At 34.6% G+C, this 14,405-nt stretch overlaps 1 long non-coding RNA gene and 1 pseudogene across 1 annotated transcript; one reads left to right on the forward strand and one right to left on the reverse strand.

Annotated features, from left to right (window-relative positions):
• Positions 1-280: 280 nt before the first annotated feature.
• Positions 281-9,609, reverse strand: LOC126728359 (probable LRR receptor-like serine/threonine-protein kinase At1g07650; annotated as a pseudogene).
• A 1,874-nt stretch (positions 9,610-11,483) lies between these two features.
• Positions 11,484-13,754, forward strand: LOC126726335 (uncharacterized). The gene is made up of 3 exons (XR_007655817.1): positions 11,484-12,110; positions 12,637-12,745; positions 13,512-13,754. It is a non-coding gene; the product is annotated as an uncharacterized LOC126726335 (long non-coding RNA).
• The last annotated feature ends 651 nt before the right edge of the window (positions 13,755-14,405 follow it).

Raw genomic sequence — 14,405 nt, forward strand, 5'->3', positions numbered from 1 at the left:
ATCAACAATTTCCAAAGGCCTTACAGGTTTTTGTCATCTTTATGATCCAAGGAAATGAAACTATGAAAGATATCACGAATCTGAACAATTATGACACTATCCATTTCTTTACCTACATGAAATCAGAAGATATTTAAACCATAAATCTAGTAACTCATTAAAGGGAGGGAAGTAACAAAATAGGAAGAAGTTGTCATGATGGAATTAAAATCACACTTCTCATTCTTTTAAATTTTTTAATCATTAACCATAGCTGGAGATAAGTAGCATTCTCTTCATATTACTGAGAGTTGAGATTAATCGAATAGAAATCATGGGCAAATGTAGAAGAAGAGCCAATCCATGTTGCATTTGATGACTTAAGGAGGCTCTGACTATCGCTTGAGCTAGCTCGTAGGGTCTGACATTGGCCTCTAAAGGATTCAAACCTCACATCATTAGCATAAATACTTGCTTCCATGGTCAATTCTTGAACAACTATTCGTCCTTCAAGCATGCTCACTACGGTAGTCATGGGAGGCCTAAGTGTTGGTAATGGATTTATGCATAATAAAGCTACTTTAATAATTATAGTTGCCTCTTCTTTACTGAACTCAAACCCCAATTCTGGATCCACCAACTCCATAAAATTCCCTTTTTGATGTAAAACCATGGCCGGAAGTGAAAAAATAAGAGTTTTAGAAGTGAATGAGAACCAAAAAGAAGAAAAAAAATAATAATTCCCTTTAGTATATTAATGATGTTTCTCAAGTGAGCACTAAGCATACAGTAGGCTACCAATTTAAATGATGAAAAAAAATTAATAAAATAACAAATTTTTTTTTTTAAATTGAAATATTGATAATGCAATTCATTAACAACATTTTCTGCAGTTTCATCTTTTTCACATATTTACCAAAAGTAATTCTTTTCCAGTGGTGAAAATCATTTTAACAAGACATTAAGATATTATCCGCATATCACTTTAATTTCAATGAAGACATATTAGTTATGCAACTTGAACGTTTAACATGCAAGCAAAAATATACTACTTATTTGGCCAAACTCTTGCCTCCCATAGTCAAACAATTTTCAATTGAAATATGTTTTCATGAGGCTTGAGCCTAGGATGACATAAAGTAGGTTGACCTAGTCAAATGGAGAGTTCCAAAAGAAGCAAACTTTACCTAGGTTCTATAATGTGCTTTAGCCACAGGTTTCAAAAGAACATGAGAAGGATGTAACTTACCCAATCTAGAAGACACACAGTTCTCGTTAGGTCTATATTTCATGTTGTTCTTCCCAGTAATAATTTACAATGCAACAACTCCAAAACTGTAAACATATGCTTTATAGGTTTAAATCTCCCATAATGCATATTCTGGTGCCATATAGCCTCTGCAAAACATATGTTAAGTTAAGCTATGATAATTGGTTCGCTAGTATGATCCTATGAACTTCTAAATCAACAAGTGCAATATTTGTCAAGTTTCCAAGCACAAGTTTATCCAATTTATGGTTATGCATGCAATCATGCAATTAACAAAGCCACCGTAATTGAGTTTAACTTCATTGTACTACAAATTATGACAAGACAGTAAAAGCAACAATAACAAATAAATTAAAATAAAAAAATTATGTTTTCTAAACTTGGTAAAGTAGATCAAAGTGCTTGAGTTACATGGACCAGGAGCCATGCAATTGAGAAAACAACAAAGATTTTATATTTGAGTATGCAATAGAAAGGTTGTATCTGGTGCACAAAGTTCCCACTTTTGTGAGGTTTGGGAGAGATGGTTGATAGGGAGCCTTACTCCCCATTTTGGAAAATGATTTCCAGAAAAGAGTATACAATAAATAGTCTAATTTAGAAAAAAAAAAAAATCAAGACTTTTCCTAATCATTTATTATGTTGATATAGGTCGTTTTTTGATAATTGGGAAGATTCCCCAAAAAAAATGTACTTTGTTAAGATTTGAGCTTACTCAAGGAATGTTGTAACTGGGCTAGCATGTTTAAAAAAAAAAAAAGGAATGTTGTAAAATTGTTTTTCTTGCATATGGAGGCAGAGCAGGAGCGACGTTTAGGGGGTAACTTTATATATTTTCTTCATGCTTCATTGCAACCTGAAAATTTTCTCTTCTACAAGAAACTTGACACGAATTTGTATTGCATGAGTAATGTGGTATAAAAAATATTCAACACTATAAATTAAAGGGTGTCACTTTGTCTTATAGATAAAAAAGCATGAACCCTATCTAATCAATGTGAAACCATGCTGCAAAGAGTTTCTATGAGCATGGTTATGTATCACATGTGGATACCAAGCATATACAAATTAAAGTGTCAAATGTACTCTGGCCAATACTTATCTCGTAGTACTTTACATACTTTTCTATGTGCGAAGACTTCATTGAAAAAATTACTATCATATTCTATGCAGCAACGCAGCACTAGAGACCATAAGATCAATATCTATTCACATGTTCATAATCAAGATCTATAGAGGTGATGAAATAGAAAAGAATAGGAAAAAAAAACACAAAAGATAATAAATAAATAGAAAAATAAAGGAAGGTATCTCACATGGTTCCAACAATTTTGGTGCTGATGTGGGTATTCTTCCCTTCATAAAGCTTGGCCAAACCAAAGTCAAAGATCTTAGGGTTAAGGTCACCATCAAGTAATATATTAGTAGATTTGATGTCTCTATGAACAATTTTGAGTGTTGATTCCTCATGTAAGAAAGTTAGACCTCTTGCTATGCCAGCACATATTTTCTACCTTGTAGGCCAGTCCAATTTTAATCGGCCACTTGTAGGACCTGAAATTGATGTTTAGAACCCAATCAATAAAATTCATCAAAAGCATTTCTCCACATTCTTCTATTATGAACATAAAATGCATTGTAGGTATAAAACATTAGCTTACCAAACAAGGCACGTGCAAGGCTATTGTTTTCCATATACTCATACACCAACAATAATTGTTCTCTTTCAATACAACATCCAAACAATTTAACAAGATTCGGATGTTGTAAACTAGATACCATGCCTATTTCAGTCACAAATTCACAACTTCCTTGCTTTGATTTTGAAGAAAGTTGCTTAACTGCAATTGTAGCACCATCTAATAGAATACCTTGCATTGAGAATTGAGAAATATATATTTGCAGGTATGTATTTCATAATATATGTCTCCAAATCTCAAGGATCTAGAGGAGAACAAAAGGCAAAAGATGAAACACACACACACACACACATTCTATAATAGATAAATAGCTGTCAAATACCTTGTAAATTGATCCAAAACCACCTTACCCGATCTTATTTGCAGCATTGAAGTTATTAGTGGTAGGTTTTATTTTTCTATATGTAAAAAAACCAGTTTGCAGCTCTAATCCTCTTAACTCTATCAAAGGCATCAGGCTAGACATCAAGCTACATCTTACAGTATAACAAGACAAATTTTTGACCAGATAGATGCATGCCTCTTGAGTAGTTAGGTATCTTCTTAAAGAATGAGAAGACAAGCAAAAGCCTTTAGAAGGCATGATGCAGTTGATCACACAGAAGCTTTAAGAGAGAGAGAGAGAGAGAGAGAGAGAGAGAGAGAGAGAGAGAGAGAGAGAGAGAGAGAGAGAGGGTGTTCAAATATATGAAATGGAACTCAAACCCAAGTTGTCACAACATCTTTTCTTTTGTTTCTTTTCATATTTCTTCACAAAAAGTTTATTAGGAATGAAAAAAATAAATAAATAGCCAAGATATTTTGTAGATAATTAGACATTCACTCAACTAGAGTTAGCTCAAGCCATCCATTTTATGCAGATTTTACAAAATAGCAACGATATGAGTTTTTTGCATGGTTACATAAGCTCAATTATCACCATTATTAGAACTAAATCACTCCAATCATCATGCATCATCCCAAGATAAGTCATAGGCTCATGATCCAGCAATCATTCAGTTACTTTGCATGGTGTACTTTAGCATGCTGATCCATCTATGGAAGTAGATAGAAAAATAAAATAAAATATTGAATTGCAACAATTTATGAGCCCTTGGAAAATTTTTCTTCACATTGTTCCAACTTCCCACCATAGTTGGAGAAAATGAATATTGTCCTTTATAATTTATATATCAAGATTTCACAATTGATTACCTTTTTCCCTTGATATCCTCCCTCCCATACAGCCCTTCCACCAAAGAATGCCAAAAATCATAAAAATGAGGAGTAGCACCGAACCTACAGCTCCAACCACAATCTTGCCATCAACAGGGGGACTAAAATCTACAGAAAAAGAAAAATAGCTAAAAACAGTGATTAAAATTCTGCATTTTGAAATATATGTAGCAAAATACATAAAATAAAAGGCAAGATTGCAATATATGGTTCCAAGACAAACTAGTGGGGAATGGTTGTGAAAAGAAGATGATAAAATCTTTGGATGTCTTCCATCTAAATGCACTATAAGCTTGTTTTTAGTCTTTCTTTTTCAATTTTAACTATAGATAAATATGTGGCTCTGCTTCCACCAAATTGCTATGATTACATTGTATGTCAATCAAATCCAAGCATGAAAGAAGCTGGACAACAAAAGATTATAAAACCCCAATACATTTACCAGATTCCGCAGAGATAGCTGACACAAGCGGACCATAGATCCCTCTGTTTGGGGTAGCTGTTGTCCCTTTCCTAGCCCAATGAAACCGAATCATCAGAACTTTATTTGTAACAACAGCTGCAAAATTCTTAATGACTGCTTTATCAATCCCTTCTGCTTCATTTTCAATATTAAAATCTTTCAATGCTAGTTTTTCCTGTAGCAAATTAATTCAATTAAATCCTCTACTATAACCTATAGAGAAAAAAATAATGTGACGAATTACCTAGATATACACATCAAATATCTGCCTCCCAACACTGTAAGAAGATATAGTGCTTCTGAATACTATCTCTGCAAAGTGAAGTTTCACGGTATAATTTCCATTCGCTAGGCAGCGGGCATAATACATGATTGAAAGAGGAGATAGTCGTGCACTTGTGTATAGTTGGGAATTTTCCATTGTAAGTATGGATACATTATTTGCTAAATAGTCATTTGGGGTAATTTTAATATCCCAAAAATGACCAGTGTTACTGAATCCCCAATTAGGTTTCATATGAAAATATTTAGTCAGACCAGCTGTGTCTTCATCCCCATCATATTTTATGTGTCCAACGGTGGTTTCTTTCCCGCCACAATTTATATGCAATGAATACCAATTTACATAGAAGCAACACCACATTAATGACAATCAAATACAGGCAAACACAATAGAACAAAAATAAAATTGCCATTGTCTTGTGAATTCATTTATGTAGCTGTCTTGGGCAAGATGAATTATCTAACCAAGTTCTTTTTTTCATTTAAAAATAAAGTACCAAAAGAGAAGGCCCCAACAAGATAACTGGAGCATATACCTCATAATTTGATTTATATACATATATATATATATATATATATATAAATAATTACCTTGTGAACATGGAGATTTACCCAAGCACTCAAGAAGTTCTCTTAATTAGTGCAGTAGATAAATTGTGTCAGTTATCCAAAATCAAAGTGATAAAGGAAAAAAATAAAATAAAACTTTCTCCTTAAAATTTCGTAAGTTTGAAGCTTACAAGTTGTCTCTACCAGAAGAACTTTTGAACAAATTTCTGACGCATTAGAAAAAAAAAAAAAACACTTAGTTTTGGAAAACTGGAAAGGTTATAAAGATAGCAAGTGTATAACACTCAAGAAGGCAGATACTTACAGATCATCTCGACAAAGTGATGCAGGAGCAGAACTCTCTGAAAAATTATTGTAAGAAATATCTATTTTGCTGTAAGTAAAACATAATTATTATAGCTCAACATAAATATGAACAAGTACAAGATGTAATTTTTAAGAGCATTTTGATCAATTTTTTTTATACTAGAAACAATTTATTATGGACAGAGAATTGTTAAAAGAAATCATTACAAAATTCTAGAAACAACAACATTGAAAACATGGCCTTTTTACAATTTAATTAATTTACTGTCATTCAATGCCATCGTTCAAGTCTTTCTTCGCTAGTGGTATAATTGAATGCATGAAACATGCAGTCTGAATCAGCATTCTAAGCTATCTTCCATATTGCATTATTCCTAAAACAACACAACTGGTTTGTCAATTTTAATCCAGCGTAAATTCAAGCTCTTTCCTCCGAGCTTCTCTGGCCAGCTCAAAATCAGTGTCCAAAGTAATGTATATAACATCATGTTAAAACAATTTTAAAAACTATGTTCTCCACACTACGCAAAATTCATCAAGAATTAAGGAGGAAAACCCATACTAGGTACTACCCTTGATCCACTCTGGAACACTCCCAGTGAGCAAGTTGCTTGTCAAAAACCTATTTAGCAAACGAGACAATATCATTAGTTAAGTACCTAAAGCATAAAGAGAGAGAGAGAGAGATATATATATATATATATATATATATATATATTTGGATGAATCAAAATAAGAATTTATATTAGTAAAAACAAAGAATTGTACAATGCGAACACAATAGGCTTAAGGTCAATCTTGTACAATAAGGGCATTCTTCCTTAAAGAGAGATCTTGTTTTCTACCTTCCTATCTTATCAACTTTATATGGGTTCTTACCCTAAAATATAGCTGAATGTTCCTCTTATAATTTGAGGAATATGGCTAAGTACAAAGACAAATGTTAAGTCATCATTTCTTTATTTTGGACCTTTCCATAGCTGTGATATGGAAAATTGACTAGAGGATAGAGATTGCACCAATGTGGCACTGAGACCTGTGGGTAGGTGACTTTGCCACTGCTTGGGAAACAAGTCCTGGACATTAAAAGGGACATTAGGAGTACTGTGAATGATACACGTGTCTCTAAGGTAGTCTAACATGCATTCAACCAATAAGGGGTGTCCCCATAGTTGTTGACCTTAGAAAGTCACTATCTCCTTTTTTGTGAGTACTTGAGTATCATATAAGGTGCATATCTTACTTCCTTCTCAAAGTAGTCATACATTTGGCACGGACCAAGAACAGGATCTTTTAGCCAATGCTTCCTCTTACTTTGCTCACAGTCATTCCAAGTGTAGGGTCCAAATCCAACCACATATGCATTCTCCCATGCCTTAGTGGTGTAATGTTTATTTAGGAAGAGGGAAAAAAAATAAAAATTATATAATATATATTTTTTAATTTAAAAATATATTAAATATAGGTGGGTCGGGTTAGGTTAGGCAGGTTTGTAAATCTTATGACCCAAACCTAACCTGACTCACTGTTAAAAAAAAAAAAAAAAATCATGACCCAACCCAACCCACCATCTCCTACAAATTGACCTATCCCAGTGGGTTGAATCAGGTTAGGTTGGTTTTGGTGGGTTGGAGGGTTCGCTACACACGCCTACCCTTAGTACCTAAAAAATGACCAAAATGACCTCGAAAACCTTAGAAAGGACCGAAATTCCTTCAAAATCTAAAAAATGACCAAAACTCCTTCAATTCCCTCTAACATTTAAAAAAAAAAAATACCATTACAACCTACAAAATGATCAAAATACCATTAGAACATATAAAATGACTATAATGCCCCTGAAATCTAAAAATGACTCTCTCCCTCATTTCTTGTAAATTCACCTCCTCTGACCAACAATTCTTTCCTTTCCCTCTTTTCAGTTTTCACCTCTCTCTCTCTCTGTGATTTTTTTTTTTTCATATTTTATTGTGTTTGTTTTGTAATAAAATATTTAGTTAAAAGTAAAATATTTATAGTCAATCAAATCAATCTAGGCACCACCAGCAAGCTTCAAACACTTGATGGCTTGCACTTTTCATGTGATTTATCCTTCTAAATACTTGAAAATATTTTATAATAAAATTTTTTATATGTAAAATATTTTACATTTGAAAATATTTTATATCCAAAGAAAGAATAAAATTTTATATTGAAATTCCCGCGAAGAAAACGTAGGCTGTATTTCAAAATTTTCGCAAGCCATCAATCCCACAAACCCACGCAACTCTAAGAATCCCACAAGCCCACGGAGCTCTAAAGTGTTGTCTGTTCCACAGTTTTCTCAGTTCGATAGCAACATATCTTTTTCCCTTTGATGTTAATGATAAAAGATACAGTTTCCTCTATCTCTCTCTGCATCTCTCTTTGTTCGCGAAATCTGCCGTCTATCACCTCTAAATTTCGGTACATCCCTTTTTTTCATTCCTTTTTCCATCTAGTTTTTATTTTTTATTATATATATTTAAAATTTTCGTTTGGTCCCTTTATTGCTTGATTGGTTTTAATTTTTGGTTCCCTTTTGGTTTCGCAAGTTTGCTAGGAACACAACCCAGCAGGTTTTAATTCTTCTATTACTCCTTTTGGTCACTAGTAGGTGAGAAAACTATGATGATTGTATATACTTAAACCATGAAACTTCTTTCCTTCTTTTTTTTTTTTTTTTGGGTAAAAAGACGATTTCATAAAACTCAACAAATTACATCTAGATCAGTACATAATCTGTTAAAGAAAACACCAGCAGAATCATCCTCCAAGGTTTTAGCTAAGTCCACAGGTGGACTTGAAAACAAAATGTATTCTTGCTCTTGGTTAGCTCCTAGTCTAGCCATCAAATCAGCGTAACGGTTAGCTTAGCGGTAGCAATGCTTCAACTGAACTTGCCTGCAGTCGTCCAAAATGGGAGATATAATCTGATTTACATAAGCAGAATTCTTCATGATATCCACAATCACGTTGGCATCTATCTTAACAATGATATTAAATATTCTACACCGCAAAAGACCATCCCTCAGTCCCCACAATTCAGCAGCAAAAATATTAGTTGCTCCTATATGCCTAGTGAAACCAGCAACCCAATTCCCATGCTCATCCCTCACTACCCCTCCACAGCCCGCCTTCTCCATACACCCAATAATCGAGCCATCAGTGTTCAATTTTTTCCATCCTATGGGCGGCTTCTCCCACTTGATTCTCTTGCTAACTCTTCGGCCTGGGTTGTGTGGAGATGAGACACAAAACATAAACTCTTCTGCTTGATTGGAAATCTCCCTATACAAGTTCGGATTTGGGCTCTTCCTATTGAAAACAAAAGAATTCCTGCTCTTCCAAATGCACCACACAGCAAAGTTAAACAAGATTTTCCAAGGTGGCTTCCCTTGAATAAGACTACATCTCACTTTCCCATTGTTATGCAGCCACATATGCAGATTACTCCTCCAAAATTCACTATTATTTCCCTTCACACCCAGCTGACTCCATATTTGGTTTACCCTAGGACAATCTCTAAGGGCATGTAATATGGTTTCCGGCTCTCTTTGGCACACAGGACACCCTTCATCCTCCACAAAACCTCTTCTAACAAGGCAAGTTTTAACCCCTATGCTATTATGAAGGCATCTCCAAAGGAAAGTCTTAATTCTAGGGAGAGTATCTAACTTCCATATCCAACCAGCATCTATACTTCCCACATCCTCCACATCAACCACCTCCCTAGCAAAGGAATAGGCACTCTTGAGGTCAAAACAACCCCTAGCATTACCTCTGCAACCTAACCTGTAAACCATGAAACTTCTATGATTATCTATGTTGCAATGTTGGTTGATTATGTAAGGCAAATTTAGACAGTAGTCAATTTTTTTCCTAAATTATAAATAAGTAAGTTTGTTCATTTGTAAAAACATAGTGTTGATCTATTGTTTATTTATTTATTTTGGGTCAGATGTGAGTGAAGATAAAGAATTTTAATTTATACATGGGCTTGTTATGAGTATCACTTGTAGTACATTCTTGGATGTTAGTAGCTGGTCATAATTTTTATTCTATTTTGAGTCTACCCTGCACTAGATTATTTTTCATGAAAATGATTGATGTGAATTCAATTAAATTTCAAAATGAGAGTAATAAGTTGGAACTTAATGGACCTCATCAATCATGTACAACATGTGATGATAAATCCTTACCTTTTTTCCTGCTTTTTTTTTTCTAAGAAAAAAAATTGTTAGTGACAGTGAAAAAAGAGTCAGGAGATTCTTGAGCACATCAAAACAATATACTTCTTTATTCTCAATTACTAAGGAAATTTGACTTTCAAGAAGTTGGAAATTTATTTGGCCTGGGGGTCCATTTGCTTTTCACGTATTCAAGGATTCTATGTATAAGTTATAACGACCCAAGGAAAAGCGCTAGCCACATCTGCGCTATACCTCAAAATGACTAGCCACAAAAGGAGATGGACTTGTTGTTGTCAGACACAACAGGTCAATTTCCTTTGACTTAGACTTCAAGAATTACCCTTATCAGCTTGTGATCACTGCTTCATGTATTATAGTATATATACAACAAAGCTTTAATCTCAACTACTTTGGGTTGGCTAACTCAATCCATATATGCTATTCTGAATGCTTACTCCATATTTTCCTCAAAACCTTGGCAGTGATGGCTTCTTGCACGGCCTCTACCTATGTCCTTTTGGCTCTCCTCTTGTTTTCCTTCATTTCCTTTTTCCATTTTCATGACCTCTCTTTTTTACATTAAAAGCTTTCTTTTTGCTATTTGCATTTAAAACTTGATTGACCTTTTCTGGAATTTGTTTATTTATGTATTTATTTTCTGTATAATAGCCTAAGCTAGTGACAGTTTCGATCCAATTTTTATTTTCTTTTAATAATTGAATCTCATACATGACATAACAAGAGTAGGTCTGCTTATTTTGTGCATAGACTATCAACACAGCACAAGTATTTATTCTGCCTGTTTTGCTTTGTGCTGTAAACTTATTCATTTACCTTGAAGCTTTTGTTCCACTAGTTTTCTAGCACCTTCTTCTAATCTTTTTTTTTTCTTGAACTAATAACATGTGATACTTATTCTAATGTTACCTTAGGTTACTGCTTTTACATTAAGAAGCTTACAATTTCAAGGAGATAACATGGTTTTGAATTGATACTCAGATGACTGTGACATGGACAAGTGGATATGGGATCAATGAAGCAGGAGCTTTTGTTGAGTGGGGTCCAAAAGGAGGCGACCAAGTGCATTCTCCAGCTGGGACACTGACTTTCGATCGTAACAGTATGTGTGGTGTGTAAAATTCTTACGTTTGAATTTTTTTTATTAAAAACTATCCGGGAATGTTGCCGCTTTAAACATCAGGACTCACCAGCATGCATAAAGGAAAAAAAAAATATATATATATATATATATATATTATCCCTAGAATTGGGACAGATTATGTTCAGAAGGTTGACACATTTGCAAAAGAATTGTATGATGGTTCATTTTTCTTTTCAATATTGTTGAAATATCACCCAAAACCTGTTCTTGAGTTCTCTCCCATTGGTCCATAACTCATCTTATTGCTATATATGAGCAGATGCACCGGCAAGGACATTGGTACCAGTACAATCTCCCCATATATATGTGGCCTACAATAGACTTAATTTCTAGATGTGCAAGAAACTGGTGTAAACAATATTATTTTCATTTTCCAGGTACTCCACCGATTATGGCATGTTCCACTTCTGCATAGCTGACACTGAACATGACTGGAGGGAAGGAACCGAGCAGTACAAGTTTATTGAGCATTGCTTGGCATCAGTCGATAGGCAAAAGCAACCATGGCTAATTTTTCTTGCACATCGAGTACTTGGTTATTCATCTAGTATCAGTTATGCAGTTGAAGGATCATTCGAGGAAAAAATGGGGAGGGAGAGCCTGCAAAACTATCAAAATTGGTGATTTTCTTGGAACTGAAGAAGAAGTACTTGTGGTGAGGACTTTTGCCTCAGAATACAGCAGTCTTAGAAAGGATGGTTATATCTTGGTCTAAAGAATCTCAGTGCAAGGTCAAAAGAAAAAGGCAGTTAATGATCATCTACTAACACTTCCGAAAGGGTCACTGAATGATCACTGGGTATCAGTGACTTCTGGAAGTGAGGGGTATTGTCTTAAACATATGCGTAGAAATCAGTATGAAGAAAGTCTATTCAGATGTGAAGATGATAGGTAAAAGACTTGATAGAAGCCTTCATTAGTTGGAATTTGACACCAGAAGAGCTGCAAAAAAGTAAGTTTTCAGTCTAAAACTTTTGAGCATGCTTTTTCCATCATGATTTCTTAATCCAAAACTTCATAAAGTTCATATAATCTCTGTTATCGTCGTAACCTTTTTATTTTGTTGTATAGGGAGTGGGTAAGCGTTTTTTGGTAATAACCGATTTATCTTGTAATCAGCTTCTGTTGCTGGATAAGGAAACCAACTTTCATTGGAATCAACTTTGGTATCTGAATCTCTAGCATTTATTAACAACCACAAAAGAAAATGAATTGGGTAGATGTTTGTAAGTGCTTTGTTTGTGTACAACATTAAATTAATGGATTAGTTAAATGTCAAATCCATAGAAACGTTCCTTATACCTTGTGTACAAGTTATTCACTTTCTGAGTTTGATGGGGTAACTTAGACCATTTCGCATTTTTCTCAGTGATATGGTGAATGACTGACCTGGCTCTGGCTACTCCCGTGGCATGTAGTCTTGTGAGCCAGGAGTGATTGTCAGTGTTACTTATCTTTGTGATATTATGAAATTCCAGCTGTTGCAAAGGCGGTAGGTGGTGTCAGCAAACTGGAGAAGGTTTTAGGCATTTCGCATGCTGGGACTCTGTTTTATACCCTGTCCACTTGGGGACTTGCTCTAGCAGGGTGAGTTTAATTTTTTTTAAGTATACAGTAAGGATGCTTTGGTGAATGTTATTTTTGATCCTATTCCAACATGCAGATATGGTATTACACTTCATATATGCTGTAGTTACATAATTTAAAATATTTTACAACAGATGCATCTTATGCATCACATTCATGGAAGATCAAAACACAAGACTAGTATTGGCAAGCAAAAAAAAAATATATGCTAAAATCATCTGTCCTTCCCTCTTCCCCAATAACCTCACCAACCCAACTTCCTAAGTACCTATAGGTATGCAATCAGTTTCTTGCAAGACCTTTTCGTATAGCTGTACAATCCATCAACCAATTGAGCAAGAGATCACTTTCATCTTTTGTTACATGTTTGAATGCATTACAATGTGTAGACAGTAATTATGATTTTTATGGCATCTTTACATTTAATCATTTAAATTTTAATGAATAGACCCTTTTAAAGCCAATGAGCTATAGCTCAACTGGCACTTCATCCTCCTATACTGGGTGCGTGTATAACTTGGGAACTTGCATGATCTGAACTCCAAGTTGTGGTTAGGAGGCAAAGTTTATTATTAGTACCGCAGGTTAAATATCTGTATTTATAGGAATGGTGTTTGATAAGTTGCCAGGTTTTGTGTATGTGTCCTACTAACAATAGCTTTCAGCTGTGTTCTAATAGAATTCTTAACCTTTGACTCAGCAAAAAGGACTTGAGTATGTGTTGTCTTTGTGACATCTCTTCATTGACAAGGGATTTGTGTTGCAGGTTATATAGGACTCGTGATGTGTTCAAACTTGCTGCACTGGGCATTCACACAACCAGCAAAGTGGTTATGAGGGCTCTCTAAATATGGCTATTCCATAGCTGTGAACCATATGATTGCAATTGGACATATTAATGCTGGCCTCTTTGCGTGTGTACAGAAAAATCAACTTTATGATTCAACACTTCCTGTCAACTGTGGTTATTTTGTTTGTACATAATTGTGAATAGCATTTGCCTTTGAAACCGGTGTACTCCTTCGATGACTTGCTGTTTCAATTGATCTCTAGCCCAACACCACCCCCCCCCCCCCCCCTCCCCACAAAAAAACAAATGCCATCAAGGTATTGGCATCCATAAAGATTCATTATGTCTGTTATTTATTTCTTTCTAGCAACACATTGCAACGTGCCAAGAGTTATTCTAACTAGTCGCGGACCCGTGCGTTGTGCGTGATAATTTTTTTTATGATAATGATATATATATTGCAGGATTCATGGTGATTGGAGGTTTTGGTCTTTGAATTAATTTTGTATTATTAAAGATTAGTATTCGGAATAGAATGAGGAAATTTTATTGTTGATTTTATTTTTGAAACATAATTTCTACCATACTCGGTTGGCTAATTTGCATATTTCCAAGTCAATTGAGAGCACATTTTGCATGTTACATGTAATTCTTCGTTTTAAGGGTAAGGGCATTCACGATCCCAATGACCCACTCCATTTTTCTTGCATGCTTGGTTATTTGGGATGCAAAATGTGTTTGTTCCAAAAGTTGTATGTTGAAGGATTTGTTGATAGTTTTGCAACAATAGTTTTCCATCTGGTTGGTTTAGAATTGATAACAGTAATTGTATTCCCTCATCATTTGATTCGCATAACAGTGCAATTGCCA

Source organism: Quercus robur, chromosome 5 (assembly GCF_932294415.1).
Source record: "Quercus robur chromosome 5, dhQueRobu3.1, whole genome shotgun sequence".
In the NCBI taxonomy this organism is placed as follows: Eukaryota; Viridiplantae; Streptophyta; class Magnoliopsida; order Fagales; family Fagaceae; genus Quercus; species Quercus robur.